The following is a 15,854-nucleotide window of genomic DNA, read 5'->3' as shown; positions in this document are numbered from 1 at the left end:
TCCTGCTAACCACAAGATGGCTGCTGTGCCGCATCAACTGATGGTCAACTCTGCTTGCCAGAACTGCCTTCCGGAGACTGTATTCCATGGAGACTCACCTACAGTTGCGGAACTGCACGAGACCCACACTTGATCCAACCTTGAATGGAATCTATTTTCCCTATTGTTAAAAACTTTGGACTCCTGGCCCCTCTCCCTCTACTCGCAGGTATCGCATTTTCAATGACCCCTCTGGAGGATAGCTGTCTATAGCAGAGATAGAGTAATTGGGAGAGGGGGAAAGGGCTGAGGGTCAAACATAGGATAAAAAACATATTTATATGTATGAAAGTAGAAATGGAACAGTATTGGTGACGACATGCTTGATTGAGACACTATGCAGTTTATCCTAGATGGGAAACTACACTTGGTGTGTTGTGATGATACTCAGGGAATGAGTGTTAGGCAATATAATTTAATATTAAAAAAATAATAATAAGCAGGAGGAAAAAAAAATGCACATTTGATGACTGAAGAGAGGTGTATGGACACAACTGGGGACTACTTTATAGTATGTGCATTCTACTCCCTGGGGTTTATGCCTAGGATCAGATTTGGATACATGTGTAAGGATATGTCAGCTGTGCTAGCTAGTGGATATATTTAGACAAATTGAGTTCATTGGTAGAACAATTGAATGGGGAGGGGGTGGAAGCCATTGAGGGCAATCATGAATGTCAGGGACAATGGAGGAGGAAGATGGGACATGGCAGAGGGTGGGGATGGGGAACCTAGAATGGCAAAACAAAAGGCAAGGTATGCAGGACACAAAAATTGGGAAATCATTTGCTGAGAACATATATGTTGATGTGCTTGATTGAGCCAATGCACATTTTGGATGTCTGCTGATCCCAAAGAAGAATTATTTTAAAAAAATTTACCAGAGGGTGCATGCACTTGTTGGAGAGAGAGAGAGAAAGAGAGAAAGAGAGGGAACAATAGAGAGGCAGGATGTTAATGAGAAATAGATATGGTTTATTACCTGTTGATGATGACATGTATAGTATTCTCAACTGAACCGGTCTGGGAAATATTTCATGATGGGTGAAGTCTCTTTAATAAGAAAAATGAGAAATAGTGATTGACTGTTTAAAAAATTATAATAATAATTCTTGGTATAATAATAATTATTGGGAAAAGCATGGAAAAGATATTGAATGATAAAGCGGGGAGATTGATATCTCTGTATTGACTGACATGCATGGCATTCCCTTTTGAAAAAGCAATGGAAGTCAATGTAAAGTTATATGTAATCTAGTGTAATAGAAAGAAGATTATGATGATAATAAAATAAAAAAAAAAGAAAAAAAAAGAATAAATGTTTACCTCAGAAGAGTTCCACAAGAGAAGAAACAGGAAGAGAAACAGAAAACACAACTAAGGAAATAAAAGTCTTTGGAAAGATATAGACATGAAGATTCATGAAGTTCAAAATTCCACAAATATATTCAACTCAAAAAGATTCTCTCTGAGGCATATTATAGTCAAACTGTCATAAGTCTAAAAACAGGGGCCAGCATTTGGTATGGTGGTTAAGGTGTTGAAATCTTATATGGCTGACCAGGATTCAAGTCCCAGCTTGAAAATCATGCCAGGCACATATGTGGACATACCCAAAATCCTGAGAGGAAAATGGAGAATAGATTGCAGCATGTGATCCCTTTGTGGGATCTCACTTTCTCTCTTTCTCTCATTCTCTCTCTCTCTCTCTCTCTCTCTCTCTCTCTCTCTCCTGAGCACATGCACCCTATGGCAAAAAAAAAAAATCTTTAAAATAAAAAAATGTCAAAGATGGAGAGAATTATAAAAACAATGAGAGAAAAGCAACAAGTCACATGTAAGGGAATTTCCAGTAGATTAAGAGATTTCTCAGAAGAAAATTTACTCACCAGGAGAAAATAATATGACATTTTCAAAATGCTGAAATATATTACCAACAAGAGACACCTAATGTGGGTTTTATCCAAGAAGAAAGAGCCAGAAAGTAGAATAAATGGTCACGTTTTGAGTGGAGGAATGAGGAGAAATTGGCAGAATACAAGAGACAGACAGTGAGAGGTTTCCAGATCATCGTGTCATGGGATAGAGACATAATAGGAGGGACAAACCCAAACTCAGAAAGATGCCACAATTGACAGGAACTCCCTACATAGGAGAAAAAGTAAGGAAAATATCTCTGTAAACGTCCTGCCCTCAGTCCCTACTACTCCCCAACATAGGGAGAGAAATGAGGCCAACAGGAATCTTGTGCTCATCTTAGGGAACTGTTCAGATCTACTGCTTCAGAGAGGACACCAATTGCCAATCCTCCAAGTACAGTAAACCCCTGATCCCTCTTTTCATCACTAAGGATTAGAAATATCCCACCCCACCCCTCATTGAGAATTTGGCATAAGAATACGCATACTGGGAACTAGCAGTTAGCATAATGGCTATGTTGCTGGACTCCCATTTAGTTGACCTCGGTTCAAGTCCCAGACCCGGTGGCTTAAACTCACGCCAGGAGCATGTGTGTGCGTGCCCAGATCCCGAGAGGAGAATGGAGGAGAAGGGATTGTGGCATGGTGATTTCTCGCTTTCTGTCTCTCTGTCTCTCTCTGTCTGTCTGGCGAGCACACATGCCCTATAGCAAATACCTCTAAAAAAAAAAAAAAAAAAAAACACCATCAACCCTCCAGATGAGGCTGATGAAGGTTTCCAGATCATCGTGTCATGGGATAGAGACATAATAGGAGGGACAAACCCAAACTCAGAAAGATGCCACAATTGACAGGAACTCCCTACATAGGAGAAAAAGTAAGGAAAATATCTCTGTAAACGTCCTGCCCTCAGTCCCTACTACTCCCCAACATAGGGAGAGAAATGAGGCCAACAGGAATCTTGTGCTCATCTTAGGGAACTGTTCAGATCTACTGCTTCAGAGAGGACACCAATTGCCAATCCTCCAAGTACAGTAAACCCCTGATCCCTCTTTTCATCACTAAGGATTAGAAATATCCCACCCCACCCCTCATTGAGAATTTGGCATAAGAATACGCATACTGGGAACTAGCAGTTAGCATAATGGCTATGTTGCTGGACTCCCATTTAGTTGACCTCGGTTCAAGTCCCAGACCCGGTGGCTTAAACTCACGCCAGGAGCATGTGTGTGCGTGCCCAGATCCCGAGAGGAGAATGGAGGAGAAGGGATTGTGGCATGGTGATTTCTCGCTTTCTGTCTCTCTGTCTCTCTCTGTCTGTCTGGCGAGCACACATGCCCTATAGCAAATACCTCTAAAAAAAAAAAAAAAAAGAATACACATACTACCTGCAGCTGAGACTGCTGTAGAGGAATCTGGACATTCAATATTCAACACTCTCCCCTCAAGATGGAAGGTCTATTCCCTTCTCCTTCAGACATAAATTCTGAAAACAACTACATTTCTTCCTATCAACACCAGCAAGGTAGACTCTTGGGATCTCCATGAGCTTACCACTAGTGCAAAGGGGAGGTTTGGGGCAGCTGACAAAAAGGAGAACACCAGGAATCCTCACGCTCCACAAAGAGGAGGAAGCCAGATTTGTGAGACCCTGCCCACTTCTACTTAGGCAAAGAACCACCTAAAAGGTGAGCCCCAATCCCAACAGGGAGTCAGTCATCAAGGTGGGCCACCACCTCCAATGTGGTGGGATCCCCTGGCCCCCTCCACCTTGGATAGATTTCTGAAAGCTGGCAATAAATCCTTTTCTTCTGTTGTCAACAAAACCGAGACTACAGCAGCATCAGAGTGAGACAGGCATAGTCAGAGACACTTTCTCCAACTCCACAGAAGGACAGAATAGGCAAAGTAAGCATCTAACCACCCCAAGAGACATAATTCATCAACTAGAATCCATATTACTCTTGTGGGCAACTCATTCAAGACAGATGTTGCTAATTTTCAGCTGATACCTTTACACAGTTACCTCACATGGAAGGTACACTCTGTACCCTACATAGGGACCCTAGAAACCACTCCACAAGTAAGCTACAGTCATAGTTATGGGTTAGTCTAGTCCCTCTATCAGCAAGATAACAGTACACAACACTAACTTTACTCAGAGTCTGAAAACACAGTTCTGACTATTCCCATTGATACCACTGGTGACACTGAGAATGTTTCGAGACTTCACTTCTGAATCCAATCAAAACCAAAGTCAAAAGAATTATCTATAACCATTAGGAAAATAACTAAAGTGCCATATAAAAACTACGCTATAAAACAGGAAAAGGTTATTGCTCCTCCAGATGCCTGACTATCAATGCAGGGACACAGAAATATGAAAAAAAAACAAGAAAATATTTATCTTCCAAAGAAGTATATTAATCATCCACTAGCAACCAAGAAAATAAAGAAAATAAATGGAAATATTGCATATGGAATTTAGAATATTGATCATACCGAACTCAATGAGATACAAGAAAATAGACAAGCAATTCCAGGAGATTAAAAAAATATATCATGTAAGTGACAAATTCAGTAAAGACAAAGACACATTGGACTAGCCAGTGATGTAGCTGGTAAGTTAGCTGCATCCCCCATGGCCAACTGTGTGGTTCAAGTTCCAGAGCTCACAGCTTGAAAACATGTTGGACACCCGTGTGTGTGTATGCCCAAAACCCCAAAAGGATAAATGAAAAAGGGTGTGACCATCCCACATGAGAGGTGTTTTTTTCACTTTTCTCTCTCCATCTCCCTCCAGTGAGCACATGTACCTATTAGCAAAAATTTTTAAAGAGAATAAAATAACTTTTTTAAAATAAAACAAATTCTGGAGATGAAAAGTTTAAAAAAGAAAATAAAAATAAAAATAGTAGCAAGCATTAACAGGTTAGGTCAGGCAGAAATACATGTGAATACACAATATTTTAAATAACCCAATTAGTCAAAAAGAAAGACAAAAATACACTAAAAAAATTGATGATAGCATTTGGAAATCACAGGACAGCATCAAACAATCAAATTTCTTCATAGTGGGTATTTCAGGAAAAGATCCTGGAAAAGATATAGAAAATCTATTCAACAAAATATTAACTGAAAACTTTACAAATCTGGGAAGCAATATGAACAACCAGACCAAGTAAATTCAAAAAATGCCAAATACACTTAACATAAAAAGATCCTGCCTAAGGCATATTATAGTCAAAATGTCAAAAGTGAAAAAATATATATTAAACAATTTTAGAGACAATTTGCCCACTTACATGGAAACTTTACCCTGTCAGACTACCATCGGACTTCTCAGCAGTTTTTAACTGGCCAGGAAGAAATGGAAGAATTATTCAAAATTCTGAAAGAAAAACACTTTAAACCAAGAATACTATATCCACTTAAACTATTTTTCAAAATGGAAGGAGAAATAAAATTATTCTTAGAGAAACAAAAACTGAAAAAATTCACCAATATTAGACTAATGCTTCAAGAAATACTTAAGGGAGTGCTACATCCTATAATGAAAGATAAATACTTCCATGAAAATACATGAAAGCATAATATTCACCAAATAGTATTGAAGGGATTAATCCATAAAGAAGATATAATAATTATAAATACATATACACCAAACATCAGAGCACCTAAATATATAACACAGACTGTTAGACTTAAAATGTGAAATAGACTCTAATATATTAACTGTTTGAGATTTAAACACCTACTCTCGCCATTGGACAGATAATTTAGATAAAAATAAGCAAAGAGATACTAGAATTAAATGATCAAGCATAAACCAAATGGACCTGACTGACATAGAACATTGGATCCAACCACAGAATATACAGTTTTTCCAGCTGCACGTGGAACATTCTCTAGAGTCAATTTTATTAGTGCCTCATGAAAGAGCTAGAGGAAACTATTGAGGCCTTTCTTATTTGCTCTTTCACTCAGCCACCTTGTGAGGACAGTGTCCTCCCCTTCTTCCATGAAAGGATTTAGTAAGAAAGCTCTCACCAGAAGTCAACCCTACCAGCACCTTGAACTTGAACTTCCAGCCTCCAGAAATGTGAAAATTAGATACTCATTCTTTGTAAATTGTCCAGTATCAGTTATTTGGTTATAGCAGCACAAAATGACTAAGAGACATATTAACTATTGTGATGCTTCAGCAGGCCAGAAAGTGCCACCCCTCCATTTACCACAGACATCAGCATCTCTGTTCCACCTGCTCACTGAGTGATCCAATTTCAGAATCTCATCCTGAAAGTCAGCTTTCTTTTTTTTATTATTTCTGGATTTTTAGGTTATTATTATTATTTATGTATTTGATCATTATACATCATTTAGATTGTAAAGAGGTTTTACCCAACATGGTATATGTCACACACCAGGCGAGTTGAGAATATTATACATGACATCATCAACAAGTAACGAACCTTGTCTTTCAAAAACCAATTTCACTATGTAAGTACTGACAACAGGTTGGATTCTCCAGAAGAGCATTTTTGAGGAAGCAATTGATTTTAAGTATTCCTAGATTGTAAGTAAAGGAGTGAGGAGAGGGCTGGAGAAGGAAAAAGGACGACGACGACTGTGGCACCGAGCAAAGTCTCGCAGTGTAAATTAAGCTCAAGGATTTAGAGCCGTTTTCATCCTACGCAGTGTTTACTTCAGAGATGTCCTCATTAGGAGACAGAGTACAGCCAAGTAGCACTTAGTGACAGGAATACATTCGGAGAAATTTGTCATTAGGCAATTTTTGTCATGGTGTGAACATCACAGAATGTACTTACACAGACCTACATGGTATATCCTATTACAGCCTTGGGCTATAAGGATGTATCTGTGTATGTATGTTTGTGGCCTATTGCTTTGTACAGCATAAAATTGTACTGAAAACTGTAGGTAATTGTACCACAATGGTAAGTATCTGTGTATCTACACTGGATGTGTACACGTGTGCCCAAGATCATGGTAAGCTGAATGTCTAAGGAGAGGGGATTGTGATGTGATGGTACCACATCTAAAGGGCTTCTCTCTCTCTCTCTTTCTCTCTCTCTCTCTCTCATGCTTGTGCACAGGCTATCATGAATAAAAATAAGTTTAAAAATTACTTGTTTATCTAAACATATCTAAATATAAAAAAGGTACAGGAAAAAAGGTATAACTGATTTTTTTAAATGACACGTCTTCATAGGATACTTCTTAAGAATGGGACTTGAAGGAAAAGAAGTTGCTCTGGGTGAGTGAGTGAGTAAGTGGAATGACCGTGAAAGCCTAGGATGTTACTACATAGAGCTGTAGACTTCATAAACACTGTGCATTTAAGCTACATTTATAAAAGCATCTTTTCTTTCTTCAGTAATACTTTTCCTTACCATAACTTTTTTACATTATAATTTTTAAATTTTTAAGCCTTTTTTTTTTTTGAGAGAGATTTTCACTGTAGGGCACATGCGCTTGCCAGACAGACAGAGAGAGACATAGAGACAGAAAGCGAGAAATCACCCCCCAGGGGGGATGGTCACGCCGCAATCCCTTCTCCTCCATTCTCCTCTCGGGATCTTGGGCACGCACGCACATGTGCCCGGCGTGAGTTTTAAGCCACCGGGTCCAGGACACGAACCACGGTCGACTACGTGGGAGTCCAGAGACATAGCCATTACGCTAACTGCTGGTTCCCAATTTTAGGCCTTTTGACTCCTAAAATAACACTTAGCTTAAAATATAAACATGTTGTACAGTTGTACAAACATATTTTCTTTCCTTATGCTCTGATCATATAAGCTTTTTTTCTATTTGAATTATTATTTTTTTACTTTTTAAACTTTTTGTTAAAAACGAAGACACACCAACATGTTAGTCTAGGCCTGTACAGGATGAGGGTCCTTACTGTCTTCTGCTTCCCCAATTCTCACTGGAAGGGCTATGATGCCATAAGGCAAGTACCACCACGCCCTGGGAGGGCTATGAAGAACAAAATAACACAGGATTAAATTAAGCAAAAAGAGAAACGATGCAATCAAGACATAAATGGTAAACTCAAGATGTATGAAGCTGTTGTTAACATAACAGAACAGGGACCAGCAGTTACCAGAATGGCTATATCGCTGGACTCCCATGTAGTCGACTGTGGTTCAAGTCCCGGACCTGGCAGCTTAAACTCACACCGGGCGTGTGTGCGTGTGTGCCCAAGATCCCGAGAGGAGAATGGAAGAGAAGGGATTGCAGCATGGCCATCCTTCCTGAGGGGTGATTTCTCGCTTTCTGTCTCTCTGCTGTTTCTCTCTGTCTTTCTGGCGAGTGCTCACGCCCTATAGTATAAACCTCTCCAAGAAAAGAAAAAAAAAAAAATAGGACACACTATTTTACAGTAAACTTTTTTTTATAAGTAGAAGTATATTCTAATGATGAACGTGTAGTATAGTTAAGTACATAAATCAGCACCAAAATAGTTTCTTATCATCATCAAGTATTATATTGTGTATGTAAGTGTATATGCTATACTTTTATATACTGGCAGTGTGATGGGTTTGTTTTCACCATTGCTGTGAACTCGTGAGAAATGAATTAGAACTTTTCAGCAGTTACAGGTCATGAGGTGATAGGCGATTGTCAGCTCCATTATAATCTGTGGGACCATCACATGCCATCCATCGTCCTTAAGCTGTGCTTGACTGTAGTGCTATAGTGCCATGCATCAGTCATTGGGCAAGAGCTGTTCTCAGGAAGAACTAAATCCCCAAGCACTTCTCTCTATATTTATGGTGAAAAGAGGGTCCAGCAGGTTGGGAAAGACACACATGTTTACCTTGTGCCTCTCCCACTAGGCTGTGGGTTGCATGAGGCCAGAAGTCTCGTCTTCTTATACACTACTGAATTAAGCACCTACAATGATGTAAAGTCAACAGTGCTTTTGTATTAAGTTGACACTATTTAGGGCCCAAACGATCAGGGTGTGGAATTGAGAATATATTCCTTAGGAAGTGGGATTCTGAGGAAAGCTGAGTTCGGAATCAGCAAAGGCATCTGGGATGTGACAAGGAGAGAGAGTAGAGGTTTAAGGCTGAGAAGTTCCGAAAAACTCTGGAAGAGTCAATGTGCTAGTTGTACTGCAACGGACATAACTAAGTGATCTTAAAGGCATTAGTGAATCAAAATTATGAGCAAAAAATACTTTTTAATGTTGATCCATGGCTTTCACCATGGGCTGGCCTGGAGAATTAAAGAGAAACAAGAAAGATACTAAAAGTTTATTTCTTTCACCTTGAACAAATGAAGCCTAATGGTAATATAGAGATGACTTGGAAAATGCTGAAATAAATCCATGTAAAAATTTGACCAGGAAGATTTACCATCGTCCCTACTTGTTAAAGGAATTTGGTTCTAGGAATTTCCTCATACACCAAAATCAGTAGATGCTCAAGTATCTTAGATAAAATGCTTCCATATTTGCATATAACCTCCACATTCTCCCACAGACTTTAAATCATCCCAAGATCACTTACAATTGCTAATTCAATATAAAGATGATACAAACAGTTGGAACCAGCAGTTGGCGTAATGGCTATGTCACTAGACTCCCATGTGGTTGACCGCGGTTTGAGTCCCAGACCCCGTGGCTTAAACTCACACTGGGCACATGTGCGTGCGTGCCCAAGATCCTGAGAGGAGAATGGAGAAGGGATTGCAGCGTGACCATCTGCCCTGGGGGTGGGGGGAGTGGATTTCTGACTTACTGTCTCTCTCTTTCTGGCAAGGGCACATGCCTTATAGAAAATAACTCTCAAAAAAAAAATCATATAAATAGTTGTCACACTGTGCTATTCTTTAAAGCTACATCTTTACTGCCATTTTCTCCCATTGAATCCAATGTGAAGCTGGCTGGCAAAGAAGTCTTAATTACCAGTATGGCAGCTCATACTCCATGTCAGATGTTACTCTTGACTGTCCTTTATGGAGCACTATCTCAACACTCACCTCAATCATACCCTCCTCCTAGATTGAAAAGAATGTTTACCAAATAAATGTGGGCCTACCCGGGGTTCAGCTCATTCCCCTTTAGACACCTCCTATGTACCATGAAAGGTAGATGGTGCTAGACAAAGAAGTGAGAGCTATGTGGTTTAACCATCTATAACTGTATTCTCTTGAAATGGTTTTGCACAGCACATTGTGATACTCAGGTAAGGTTTTCCTCTAGAATAGCCTGGCAGTATCAAGACCATTAAGTCAATGCTCATTAGAGCTCAGCTCTTTATTATTTTTATTTATACATAAATAAAATATGGTAAATACATAAATACATGTACATATATACATGTAGTTGTATGTTTATATATACGTATATGTACATGTACACACATACACACTTTTAACTCCCTCCATTACCATAAAATACAAAAACAACTAATAAAGTGAGATTTTCAGGGTGTTTTTGCATCACCTAGTATATAGAGACATAGCTCTGCAAACACATCCATTTGCAGCTTCTGAATGGCAGCTGATTCTGTAGCCAAGAGCTAGGATTCAAACCTAGACACTCTAGTTAACATCCCTGACCACATTCTCAACCACAATAATAATATAAAAACTTATTTTGGGAAAGAATTTGAGAGGTTATCTAGTCAAATTCACAAACAGATGTTCAATGTGTTCAGTATCGTCCCTGACAGAGTATTAACTCCCTAGCAGTAAGGGCAGGAAAACATTTCTGAGACAGAAGAGATATGTCACTTTTTTTCTGTATGGCAAATTATAATAATTTAGCTATTCTTTAAGCAGGTCTACCAACCATCTGATTTTTCAATGTGAGGAATTACTCCTTCCCTTCTGCTGTTTTGTAATTATCTTGTCTACATAGAGAGAAAGAAAATAAAAAAGTCCTGAGAAGTAAAATAAATGTAGATAAATGAGTTATAATTCATTATTCTATTTTCTATGACATCTCTGTGGTTTGGAAAAAGAAAAAAAAAAAAACTAAGACATTCTTAGGTAGGCTACAGACATGAACTCTATAGATTTATGAGACCAGTTCACAACCTGTCTGATACTCATGGTAACAGAACCACATTGCTCACAAAAAGTGCTAATTAGGTACTTAAAAAGTACTTTTTACACATCACGTCTAGTGTTTCACCTTTATTTTACCCTACAAAGGAATGTGTACTGTCTCATGGTTGAACTCTTTTTTTTGCAGAAAAAGTAAGAAAAATTGTTGTAGAAAAAACTACTAGAAATGAGAGAAAACAAGACATCACCAAAACTGTGATGTCAAATATAGTTATACCAACTTAAAATCCCTCCATATTTTCCAGAATCAATCATAAAAGCAGTTCTTCTACTTGTGTTTTCAAAAGAGATGCAATAGGAAACCTTCTCAGTGATCTCTAAGCAAAACATCGAACAAGATTATAGTCCTGCTTCCCACATTTGCATAAACATTCTTCTCAATGATTTGACTTTATAACACCAAGACTATCTGGCATGGGGAACAAAGCCCTAATTGGCACAAGTATCTCCCTAGTCTGGAGTGAGATTAGAGATAGAAGAAATATCAACATCTACCAAGGCCAGAGGAAGTAAATTTAAACTCTCTTTTACACCAAACAAACAACCACAGCCACATCTTAAAAACACCATCAGGATGACTGATTCAGGCCCCACAGCCCTGAAGTGGCTTCTTGAATATCTTAGTCCTGCAATTAGTGGCGGGTGTTCCCTCTGGATGCCCAAGAGTTAGAGATTTGGTTTGAATGTTGTTCTGAAGCTAATCCAAATAATGCTGGAGTTTTCTTCTATGTCTGTTTCTCCCATTCCTCACATTTTCTTTCCCACCCTATCCTCTGTTCAATTTTCTCCTAGAGAATCTAAATATTTCTTTTCAGATCCCAAATTTCATATGAAGTCTCATGATTCAGTGCCTGTCCTTTTTTAAAAAATGTCTACGTTCTAGAAGCTAGATAATAGACTATTTTGCCAAAGAGAACAGCTAAATATAAAAAAATACAAGTTCCTTTAGCCAGAAAACATGTTTCTCATGCCCATATTTTATAAAGCTTCAATTCTGTTTCTAAGAATCTTTGTAAGCAGGCACAGCTGCAGTGGTGCAGTGATAGCATGATAGCAATCCAAAAGCCTAATGGGAAACTGAGGTTTGGTTCCCAGATCGGCTTATAACTCCAGGCACGCATGTGCATGACTGTCTTCCTGGCTACCTGGGAAGGCTGAGAAGAGGATCATGGTGTAAGACTGTTGAAAGTGCATACCTCTTGTTCTATCTCTCTTTCTCTCAATAAACTGATAAACTTTAATGAATCCTTCTAAACAGAAAACAATAAAAGTTAGAATCATCCAGAAATGAACATTTGTACTTATTTGTCTTGGCTAGTATCCCTTTTATTCCTCCTAAGTGGTCATAATTTATCTGAGAACTATCCCCTTCCCTAGTAGCAAGGCTATTGTCAAGGGTTCAACCCTCTCCTCAATAGGCTGTGAAGATGTGACTTAAGATAGATTTCTGTGGAATTTGAATCTTAGGCACAAAGACAAAGAGCTGACAGTTGTGGCTTAGAATCTGTTTCCACAGTGGCTCACTGATTAGGTCCTTCCTGTTAGAGGGTACTTCTGTGGTGCTTGCTTTGTTTTCTGCATTTTCTTTACTTACTGTCTGTTTCTAAGCCTGTTTATTTGTTTTTTGTTTTGTTTTGTTTTGTTTTGTTTTGTTTGTTTGTTTTCTTTTTCTTCTTACTAGAAGGCATGTGAGCTTGCTAAAAAGGGTAGGGGGAGAAAATAGACCCCCAGTGGGGTATGGTCATGCTATAATACCTTTCCCCCCATTTCTCCAACCTGTTGGACTTTGGGACACTCACACAATGCACCTAGCATGTTTTCTAAGCCACTGGGAAAAGGTCAGACTGCATGATCAGCCACATGGGATCTGGCTCTCTTAACTACTAGTCTACAGAGCCTGCCCTCTATGTCTGTTTCTCCAGAATGTATTTATGTCAAATCTGAGAATTCCCAATAACTCATCACCATCTCTTTGTCCCATGTTAGTCAGGTTCTGTCGCATGCAACCCAAAAATCCTGACTAATAATATCTATCAGCCATTCTTAAATGGATAACATCACATGTCAGATTTATTGAATTATCAATTCAGTGTAAGTAATAGATCACATTTTGTATAATCAGTACTGTTCTCGGTGCTGATTTTTTTTTTTCTGAAAAAATTTTAAGAAAAAAGGAAGAGATGAACTTACTTTCAGAGGGTTTACTGCAGAGTTAAGATGAACCCACAACAATTACAGTTCTCAGGCACACAAAGAACTCATAGGAATGCATTTAACATCCAGGCAATGACTTTTTTGTCACCTGGTTTCCCAAGCTTGAACCTGTAGTTCAACCTTGACTTCACTCTTCCTCAATCTACTGATTTAATTAGTCTCAACTCATTCATTTCTGAATGAAAAGTATTTATTAGCAATCCATGTTGAGTGTGCTCATTACACATTGCTTCCTTCTTTCCATTCCTAAAACCTGTGCTTCAATTTAATCCCTCATATGGATTTCTCCCCTAACTGTAGTAGCTTACTAACTGGCCTCTCTGCCTTTGTGTTTTCTCCTTGCAAGCCAGAGTTATAATTTTAGGGGCCAGCAGATGATGTAATGGTTAGATCTCTGAACTTCCACATAGTCAACCGCAGTTTGAGTCCTGGACCTGGTGGCTTAAACTTACTCCGGGTGTGTGTGCATGCATGCATGCCAACAATCACAAGAGGAGAATGGAAGAGAAGGAATTGTAGCATGGCCATCCCCCCTGGGAGGTGATTTCTTGCTTTCTGTCTCTTTCTTCCCAGAGAGTGTACATCCCCTATAACAAAAATCTCTCTGAAAAGAAATGTGAAAATGTTGCTTTCCTCCTTAGGCCTGCCAACATCTTAATAAGAGCTCCAAATGTCTAAGTATGGTATTCATAGCCCTCCAAGGCACTTGAAAACTCTCTTAGAACATCATGAGCTGCAAGTAAACAAACAATTAAAGAGAAGAAAGGTTGGCTCTTGCTTATCTCTCTGGCTTCATCTCTCACCGCTTTATGCTACAAGATATTGAGCCACGTACAGGTTTTCTCATCTCCTGGCCTAGACACCAGCTATGTGACTCAGTCTGGAATGCCCCTGCCTTTCCCTGCCTTCATTTCACCTGACAAACTCTTACTCTCACCTCCAAGCCTAGAAGAGCTACTCCTCATTTAACAACATTAGTCGTTCTGTGCACGCCTCCAACACAACATGGCACTGCCATTTTCTCTTCATTTGTATGCCTGCCTTTCTATAAGGCAAGTGGAAACATATGTGGTTCATCTTGTGTTTCTCATGCTGAGTAGAATATCAAGCATAATGAATGTTTATTGAATGGTTGAATACATATAAAGTATTGTCAAAAACAATGCTTACAGTAGCTTTTCTACAGAGCCGAACAACCTGAATAGAATAAATCTTAATGAATTTTGGCCCAGTCATGGTGCATGTACTGCTAAGATGCTCCATATACTGGGGCCACCTGGGAGGCCCAGGTTCAGGTCTCAATTCACACTAAAGGCTAGGCATGGTGGCATATTTCTGTAGTTTTGACTGGGAGGCTGAGGCAGGAAGAGCATGACAGTGAAACCTTCCTTTAAACACACACTGAGGGCCACATGGTGCAGGCATTAGGACAGCACTGCACAATACTGGAGCCATGTGGGAATGCCCAGGGTTCAGATCCCAGGTGGACCTGGACACACTGGGCTGGCTGGAAGGCAACATGTCAGGAGGATCATAATATGATGAGATCCTGTCAAGGGTATATGTCTCCTAACTAATGAAAAGAAAAAAAAAAAGTTTTAATGTAAAAAATACATCTTGGGACCAGCAGTTAGCGTAATAGCTATGTTGCTGGACTCTCATGTAGTCAACCGCGGTTCGTGTCCCGGACCAGGTGGCTTAAAACTCATGCCGGGGCATATGTGCGTGCGTGCCCAAGATCCCGAGAGGAGAACAGAGGAGAAGGGATTGCGGCATGGCCATCCCCCCTGGGGGGTGATTTCTCACTTTCTGTCTCTTTGTCTCTCTCTGTCTGTCTGGCGAGCATACCAGCCCTATAGCAAGAACCTCTCCCAAGAAAAAGAAAATACATCTTAAGGCAATCTAATTGTATACACTAGAAACATCATAATACCTAGATGTCGATTTTCAGGACTCTATAAAGATGCCGGACTTGAATTATAAATAAATAAATAAATAAATAAGATAACACAGCAAACAAACTTTCTAGAGTCACATAAACTTTCTGTGGATTCTATCAGCCTATAAACTCTCACAGAAACACTAAAAAAACCTATAGATTTTTTAAAGCTCTGAGTTTCTGGAATAGTACATAATATATTGGTGTATGATCCAGTCCCAGAAAATTAGTTTTAGGGGAGAATAAAGCTGAACTAAGCCAATTTATTGTACCCCAAAAGAAACATGCAGCATTTTCTGACAAACTTTTCTAAATAAATGGATGCAGACAAAAACAAAACAAAACAACAACAAAAGTGGTACCAAAAATAAAGAAAGAAAAAAACAGAATAACTGGGCTTTTGCACCAGTTATTCTCCTAGAATGGAGTCAAAAAGATGTTTCTATATTACATCTTTTATAGGCATTTATAATTTAAAAAATAGCAACATGCATATACAGTAAAGAGCTCAGTATGCTCATCACAATAAAACAGTTGATATAGACCTTTAAGAACTCACGTTTCTTCTTCTACCAGGCTTTTGCCATCAGCCCTTGCTCATTTTTATATGTATATATAATATATATTAAAAATAT

At 39.0% G+C, this 15,854-nt stretch overlaps 1 pseudogene; it reads right to left on the bottom strand.

Annotated features, from left to right (window-relative positions):
- The window catches only part of LOC102496612 (succinate dehydrogenase [ubiquinone] flavoprotein subunit, mitochondrial-like), a 58,464-nt pseudogene that overhangs the window by 5,430 nt on the left and 37,180 nt on the right, over window positions 1-15,854 (bottom strand).

The sequence above is a fragment of the Tupaia chinensis genome, unplaced genomic scaffold, assembly GCF_000334495.1.
Source record: "Tupaia chinensis unplaced genomic scaffold, TupChi_1.0 Scaffold000557_1, whole genome shotgun sequence".
In the NCBI taxonomy this organism is placed as follows: domain Eukaryota; kingdom Metazoa; phylum Chordata; class Mammalia; order Scandentia; family Tupaiidae; genus Tupaia; species Tupaia belangeri.
Note: the sequence above shows the minus strand (reverse complement) of the source record. Positions and strands in the feature narration are given on the sequence as shown.